We start from the raw sequence: 9,223 nt of genomic DNA, 5'->3' as shown, positions 1-9,223 counted from the left end.
TTTGGTCGTAGCCTCGACCGTTGTAGTTTCTTTTCTCGCATAGTCGTGGATGCGAGTTCTGCGTCACGCATCTGTTTAGTTATTATATTTTATTGTGTGGTGTATTGTTTCTTTCTATGTTAAGAATGTAGAATGTATGTTTAAACTTGTATAGATAACGGTCTGTTGGCGGAGTCCGAAGGAGTTGCAGGCAAAGACCCTGAGCAGTAGCTGGTTGGTGAAGGCAAGTGCCCTCTGACATATTTATGTCCTACTCATTTTATAATTCATCTCCCGCATTTACACAATTTATACCTAAGGATTTACTAGTTCTTGTTTATCATGTCCTTGTTCTCCTATTTGGGTTGGATTATTTTTGGATTAGCTCTATACTAGCACTTTACTTTAATCAATGATCATGATGAGATTATTTATGAAACGAGATTTACTTTTGATTATGATGACGACATTGTGACATTTAAGTGGGCTCGAGTGGTTTCTCGAGTGCCTCTCCATAAGGACTGATTCATTGGATGACCACCTGGGAAAACAGTACAACCATGAGGGTGGTATAGGACGCCCTTAGCCAAATAATTAGAGGAACTGAGGTGTAGTTTGCTTCGCCGTCGTGCCGTCAATGGGGCTCGGTGTATGTGGCTCGCTCTACCGAGGGTGGTTTGCCCTTGGGGGAGGAGTACGGTACATTTAGGAAACCTAACGGGCGGCTACAGCATCAGGGAATCTTTGTAAAGGCTACGTAGTGAAACCTTGCCTACTCACCTTGGTAGTTTTTAAGGGTTTGATCGGCCTGAGGCAAAAAGGAATCACGGTTCGTGCGTAAAGTGTGCAACCTCTGCAGAGTGTTATGAAACTGATATATCAGTCGTGCTCACGGTTATGAGCGGCCTTGGGAGCTCCATTAATTAGAGATACTATGATTATAGATGATGATGAGGATAACTATGGTTTTAATGATGAGGATAATTATGGTTTTGATGATTATGATCATGGTTTCTGGTATTCTTTCTGTTTGGAAGGAGTAGTTTTGTGCTAATAACTCGGGTTTAATGCTAAAACCTGGCTCTCTACTAGTAATAATTAACTGACCAACTAAAAGCAATTGCTTGATCTTAACCCCACATAAAGCTAGACCACCACAACCAAACAGGACAATTGCTGAGTATGTTGATGTGTACTCACCCTTGCTTTACAACACCAAACCCCCTAGGTTGTCAACATTGCAACCACTGCTCAGGAGAAGATAAAGTCGTGGTGGAGGATTTCCAGGAGTTCCAAGACTATGATGAGTTTTAGGCGTGGGTTAGCGGCAAACCCCCAGTCGGCTGCCTATGAAGGCCGTGTTTAGCTACGTTTCGTTTTTGCACTTTGATCTATGTTAATGACTCTGTGGATGTCTCGGGCATCATGATGTAACCAAACTATTACCTCTTTTTGTTATTATTTGAGCACATGTGATGATGTCCAACTATGTAACTGTTGTGTATGTGAATTGCTGATCCTGGCACGTACATGGTTTGGATTCGGTTTGCCTTCTAAAACCAGGTGTGACATAAGTGGTATCAAAGTTCTGCTGACTGTAGGACCACAAACCTAGAGTAGAATGGCCGTTCTAAGGATTATCACCTTGACCCTGGTGTCACTTCATAAGTTGGTTATCTCGACCAATCCTATGTTCTACTATATATATTATACCTTGCTAAAAATGTTGTTTTATTTTATTTCCTAATATATTTATGGTTTACTTGCTGGTCATATTAGTTTTGTTCTTGCTCTTATGCTTACGGTGTCTTTTGTAGATGGCTCGTCTTAGACACACATCACGGAAGTCAGTCATTCCTTTTTGCCCTTTCGTCTTGCGGAGCGTCCGCTTCGTCGCCTAGTGATTGGCCAGTCTAGCCACTGTGGGGGATGGGTATCCCCTGGGTCCAAATGAGGTGTATTCTCTACATGGGCTGATCGACTGGCTTAGGCCCGAGGCCAAGCGACTGAACAAACTTGGCACACAAGACAAGGACTCTATTGTAATCTAAACCGTCTAGGAGATATATAAGAAAACTAACTTGTAACCCAAGCCACGCCGGATTATATAAGGCGAGCTAGGGATCCCTCCCAAGGCAGATCTTAGGGGACCTGATCTCATACACGCCCCACTCTCTCATCAAGCATACAAACCCTAGCCCTCATTGTAACCTCCAGATATCAAAGCAATACAACCCACCGCAAACAGGATGTAGGGTATTACGCATCTCGCGGGCAGCGGCGGACCAGAGGTTTTAGAGGCCTGGGGCAAATTTAAAATAGAGGCCCATCAAACTATTGTTATATAAAAATGGTACCAATATATAAACTCAAGACATATCTAAAAATATTCATACCAAGCAACAAATAAAAAAAAGGATACATATTATAGTATTATCTTAAAAGTTCTTTTAACATGTTTAAATACGACCAGGTTGTGAATGTTTCGTGGCTGCTAATTATTCGATATTTCACTATTAAACTATCGTGTTTGATAGTCTAATTACTGAATGTATAACTAGGTTCGGGCCCTATATAATTGGGGGCCCGGGGCGGCGGCCCCTCCGCCCCACCATCAGGGCCGCCACTGCTCGCGGCCCAAACCTGTATAAATCGTGTGCCATGTCGCATCTTGAAGCGAACCATTGAGCTACAGTTGATGTTGCTGACTCACAAAAGCATCACATGGTACACCCTGTGGTGCATTGCCAGTACGAAACACCGATAGTTGGCGCGCCAGATAGAGGAGGCGACATCGACATCAGGCTACCTCCATGGAGATCATCTTCAATATTAAGATCGAGTTTAAGATGGAATAGATCCAATCTACTGCTCAGCCAAACCCCTGCCACGCATCTCGTCTCATCGTTGTGGCCTCACCTCGGGACCACTGCAGCGTCGACGCTGCGCCCTTGCTTCTGCGCCTCTCCTTCGTTGCACCGTCGCCGCCGCCTTTGGTCTCGTGCGTCTGCAGTGGCTCCAGAAGAAGCTTGTCCGGCACAAAAACAGGGTCGATCACATATGTCATCTACTACCATCTACAGCACACGGAACAAAACAACAAAACAGAGGAGCAGTGTCAGGCTATCCACAGTATGGGTTCCATCGCCGACTGTTGGTGCCTTTTTGGGGCGCCAATCACTGCGTGGGAACCGGCGGCGGTGCTCGCTGCACAGGCGCGAGCGGTCCGCGGCCAGGGGCCGGACGGTCTGTGACCTGGGATAGGGCTTAGGGTTTCCTGCCTGACGGCCGGACGGTCCGCACCTACAGGCCGGATGGTCCACGCGTGCTCAGGGGCAGCAGAAGTCACCGGCCGCGCCTGGATCTCGCTCCTGGGAGGGACCCTATCGGGGAGGAGAGATCCTAGGTGTTGTCTAGGCTCGGCGGGCCAACCTAGACTCCTCTAATCGACGTAGAGTCGAAGAGAGGCGGCGAATTTGGGGATTGGAAGGCTAAACTTGAATTAGACTAGAACGACTCCTAAATGAACAAGAAATAAATGTGAGGTGAACTGATTATTGATTTGATTGATGATTACTAATCGGTCGTATTGCTCTGTATTTATAGAGGAGGGGGCTGGACCTGTTACAAACAAACTCCCCGGGCTAATTCCGTGAATCTAGCCAACAAACACAGCAAGAAACTTGGAACCCTAATCGGTTCTGTGCGCGCGGACTGTCCGGACCACAGGCGCGGTCCGTCCAATCGCTCAATTTGGTATTCAACATATGCCCCCTGCCTTTTGGTGGAGCTGAGCGAACCAAAAGCAACTAACTCGATATGATCACATCGGTTTTCTTAGGCATCTTGCCACCTACTAGGATAATACGCAAGGGTCTTGCTCCCGATGGTTAACTCAACGGACGTGACATGTTTAGCTTTGATCGAACTGTCAGTCCCAACACCGTCGAGTGTCGTACTGGTCCTAACCAATTCGTCATGTTTCTTTCCTAATTTTCTGAGTGTTCTAGCGTACCTCCATAGTCGACCAGGTGTTCTCCTTGCAGGTTGTCTTCCTCCATGGGTGTCGGTGCGCCGTTGGAGGTGTCCTGGTGTAGTGTGGACGGTCCAACCTCAAGGGTTGGACGGTCCACGCCCTGTATGGATGGTCCATCCTTTATGAAGGGAAATAGGCTTACACCTTTTCCTAGTTGATTTTGGTGGTTGAATTGCCCAACACAAATAATTGGACTAACTAGTTTGCTCTAGATTATAAAGTTCTACAGGTGCCAAAGGGTCACAACAAACCAATAAAAAGACCAAGAAAGGGTTCAAATACAAAGAGCAAAAGACAACCGAAGTGTGCCCTGGTCTGGCGCACCGGACTGTCCGGTGTGCCACCGGACAGTGTCCGGTGCACCAGGGAATTCCAATCTGAACTTGCCACCTTCGGGAATTCTGGGAGCCGCTCCGCTATAATTCACCGGACTGTCCGGTGTAGCACCGGATTGTCCGGTGCGCCAGTGGAGTAACGGCTACAGAGCGCCAATGGTCGTCTGCAAGAACAATAAATGCGCTACAGTGCGTGCCTGCACGCGCAGAAGTCAGGACAGGCGCCAGAAGGCGCACCGGACAGTGAATAGTGACTGTCCGGTGCACCACCGGACTGTCCGGTGGCCCAGCTGTCAGAAGCTCTAACGGTCAGAACCCAACGACCGGGTGATGTGGCTGGTGCACCGGACTGTCCGGTGCGCCATGCGACAGCAGCCTCCACCAACGACTCCTTTGGTGGTTGAAGCTATAAATACCCCCAACCACCCACCATTCATTGCATCCAAGTTTTCAGCCTTAAACCTCATACAAGAGCTATAGCATTCAATACAAGACACAAACAAAGAGATCAAATCCTCTCCCAAGTTCGGAATCACTCCAACCAAATTAGTGACTAGAGAGAGACATTTGTGTGTATTTGAGCTCTTGCGCTTGGATTGCTTTTCTTCTTCCTCTAATTCTTGTGCTCAATTCACTTGTAATCAAAACAAGAGACACCAAGTTTTGTGGTCCTTGTAGTGGACTTAGTGTCCCATTTGATTGAAGAGAAAGGCTCACTCGGTCTAGGTGACCGTTTAAGAGAGGGAAAGGGTTGAAAGAGACCCGGTCTTTGTGACCACCTCAACGGGGAGTAGGTTTGCAAGAACCGAACCTCGGTAAAACAAATCACCGTGTCATCCACTCTTATTCGCTTGTAATTTGTTTTCGCCCTCTCTTTCGTACTCGTTTATATTTCTAATGCTAACCCCGGCTTGTAGTGTGTGCTTAAGTTTATAAATTTCAGATTTGCCTATTCACCCCCCCTCTAGGCGACTTTCAATTGGTATTAGAACCCGGTACTTCATTAGAGCCTAACCATTCGAAGTGATGTCGGGAGATCACGACAAGAAGGAGATGGTGATCGGCGGGAACAAGCCCACAAGCCCCGCCAAGGCAACAAGCCACGGGAAGGCTCCATCAAGGGAGTCCGACAACAAAAAGAAGGAAGGACCCCCCTCGCGCATTAGGATGCACAAGGATGGCGAAAAGAAGAAGAAAATGAAGAAAATGGTCTACTACGAGACCGACTCTTCATCGCCATCTACCTCGGGATCCGACGCCGCGTCCATCACTTCTAAGCGCCAAGAGCGCAAGAAGTATAGTAAGATCCCCCTACGCTACCCTCGCATTCCTAGACATACTCCATTACTTTCGGTCCCATTAGGCAAACCACAGACGTTTGACGGTGAAGATTATTCTAGGTGGAGTGATATGATGAGATATCACCTAACTTCACTCCACAAAAGCATATGAGATGTTGTTGAGTTTGGAGTACAGGTACCATCCGTAGGGGATGAAGATTATGATGAGGACGAGGTGGCCCAAATCGAGCACTTCAACTCTCAAGCAACTACTATACTCCTCACCTCTCTAAGTCGAGAGGAGTATAATAAGGTGCAAGGGTTGAAGAGCGCCAAAGAGATTTGGGATGTACTCAAGACCGCGCACGAAGGAGATGAGGTGACCAAAATCACCAAGCGGGAAACGATCGAGGGGGAGCTCGGTCGCTTTATGCTCAACCAAGGAGAAGATCCGCAAGCCATGTACAACCAGCTAAAAACCTTGGTAAACCAAGTGCGCAACCTCGGGAGCTCCAAGTGGGATGACCATGAAATGGTCAAGGTTATTCTAAGATCACTTGTATTTCTTAACCCTACTCAAGTACAATTAATTCGTGGTGATCCTAGATATAAGCTAATGTCTCCCAAGGAAGTGATAGGAAAATTTCTGAGTTTTGAGTTGATGATCAAAGGTTCCAAGAAAATCATCGAGCAAGGCACCTCCTCCACACCCGATGTGCAACCCGTTGCATTCAAGGCAACGGAGGAGAAGAAAGAAGACTCTACACCTAGTAGGGTCCCCATCGACGCCTCCAAGCTCGACAATGAGGAGATGGCGCTCATCATCAAGAGCTTCCGCCAAATCCTCAAGCAAAGGAGGGGGAAAGACTACAAGTCCCGCTCCAAGAAGGTTTGCTACAAGTGTGGTAAGCCCAGTCATTTTATCGCTAAATGCCCTTTGTCTAGTGATAGTGACAGGGATAACGACAAGAAGGGAAAGAGGAGAGAAAAGAAGAGGTACTACAAGAAGAAGGGCGGCGATGCCCATGTTTGCCGAGAGTGGGACTCCGACGAGAGCTCCACTGACTCCTCCTCCGACGAGGACGCCGCCAACATCGCCGTCACCAAAGGACTCCTCTTCCCCAACGTCGGCCACAAGTGCCTCATGGCAAAGGACGACAAAAGGAAGAAGGTAAAATCTAGAGCTTCCACTAAATATGCAACTTCTAGTGATGAGGGTAACTCTAGTGATGATGAGGATGATTTGCTCACCCTTTTTGCCAACTTAAACATGCAACAAAAGGAAAAACTAAATGAATTGATTAGTGCTATTCATGAAAAGGATGAACTCTTGGATAGCTAAGAGGACTTCCTAATTAAAGAAAACAAAAAGCATGTTAAAGTTAAAAATGCTTACGCTCTAGAGGTTGAAAAATGTGAAAAATTAACTAGTGAGCTAAGCACTTGCCATGATGTTATTTCCAACCTTAGAAATGAAAATGCCAAACTAATTTCTAAGGTTGAGAAATTAGATGTTAGTGATGATTCTCTTGTCAACCTTAGAAATGACAATGCTAATTTGCTTACTAAGATTGACAAATTGAATGCATCACTCTCTAGCCTTAAAATTGAGAATGAAAAATTAATTGATAAGACTAAAGACTTAAATGTTTGCAATGATTCCATTTCCAATCTTAGAGATGAAAATGTCATATTACATGCTAAGATTGTTGAATTAAATTCTTGCAAACCCTCTACATCTACCGTTGAGCATGTTACCATTTGCACTAGATGTAGAGATGTTAACATTGATGCTATTCATGATCACATTGCTATGATTAAACAAGAAAATGATCATATAGCAAAATTAGATGCTAAAATTGCCGAGCATGAGTTAGAAAATGAAAAATTTAAATTTGCTCGTAGTATGCTTTATAGTGGGAGACGCCCTGGTATTAAGGATGGCATTGGCTTCCGAAAGGGATACAATGTCAAGCTTAATGCCCCTCCTAAAAGATTGTCTAACTTTGTTAAGGGCAAAGCTCCCATGGCCCAGGATAACGAGGGCTACATTTTGTACCCTGCCGGTTATCCCGAGCACAAAATTAGGAGAATTCATGCAAAGAAGACTCATTCTGTTTCTCACCGTGCTTTTATTTATAAGAATGAGGCTTCTAGCTCTAGGCGTTCTACACATGTTAAAATGCCTAAGAAGAAAACTCCTATTGCATCAAATGAACCTAACATATCATTTAAGACTTTTGATGCATCATATGTGCTAACTAACAAATCAGGCAAAGTAGTTGCCAAATATGTTGGGGGCAAACACAAGGGTCTAAGACTTGTGTTTGGGTACCCAAGGTGCTTGTTTCTAATGTGAAAGGACCCAAGACCGTTTGGGTACCTAAGAACAAGGCCTAAAATTGTTTTGTAGGTTTATGCATCCGGGGGCTCAAGTTGGATCATCGATAGCGGGTGCACAAACCACATGATAGGGGAGAAGAAGATGTTCTCCTCCTATGAGAAAAACCATGATCCCCAAAGAGCTATCACATTCGGGGATGGAAATCAAGGTTTGGTCAAAGGACTTGGTAAAATTGCTATATCCCCTGACCACTCTATTTCCAATGTTTTTCTTGTAGATTCCTTAGATTACAATTTGCTTTCTGTTTCTCAATTATGCAAAATGGGCTACAACTGTCTTTTTATGGATATAGGTGTTACTGTCTTTAGAAGAAGTGATGATTCAGTAGCATTTAAGGGAGTGTTAGAGGGTCAGCTATACTTGGTAGATTTTGATAGAGCTGAACTCGACACTTGCTTAATTGCTAAGACTAACATTGGTTGGCTCTGGCATCGCCGACTAGCCCATGTTGGGATGAAGAATCTTCATAAGCTTCTAAAGGGAGAGCATATTTTGGGACTAACCAATGTTCATTTTGAGAAAGACAGGGTTTGTAGCGCATGTCAAGCAGGGAAGCAAGTTGGTGTTCATCATCCACACAAGAACATCATGATGACCGACAGGCCGCTTGAGCTACTCCACATGGACTTATTCGGCCCGATAGCTTACATAAGCATCGACAGGAGTAAGTATTGTCTTGTAATTGTGGATGATTATTCTCGCTTCACTTGGGTGTTCTTTTTGCAGGAAAAATCACAAACCCAAGAGACCTTAAAGGGATTCTTGAGATGGGCTCAAAATGAGTTCGGATTGAGAATCAAAAAGATAAGAAGCGACAACGGGACAGAGTTCAAGAACTCACAAATAGAAGGCTTCCTTGAGGAGGAGTGCATCAAGCATGAGTTCTCTTCTCCCTATACACCACAACAAAATGGTGTAGTGGAGAGGAAGAATAGAACTCTATTGGACATGGCAAGGACCATGCTTGATGAGTACAAGACTTCGGATCGGTTTTGGGCGGAAGCGGTCAACACCGCTTGCTACGCCATCAACCGGTTATATCTTCACCGAATCCTCAAGAAGACATCTTATGAACTCCTAACCGGTAAAAAGCCCAATGTTTCATATTTTAGAGTCTTTGGTAGCAAATGCTTTATTCTTGTTAAAAGAGGTAGAAAATCTAAATTTGCTCCTAAGGCTGTAGAAGGCT

This window comes from Zea mays, chromosome 10, assembly GCF_902167145.1.
Source record: "Zea mays cultivar B73 chromosome 10, Zm-B73-REFERENCE-NAM-5.0, whole genome shotgun sequence".
Lineage (NCBI taxonomy): Eukaryota > Viridiplantae > Streptophyta > Magnoliopsida > Poales > Poaceae > Zea > Zea mays.
This window is presented reverse-complemented; position numbering follows the sequence as displayed.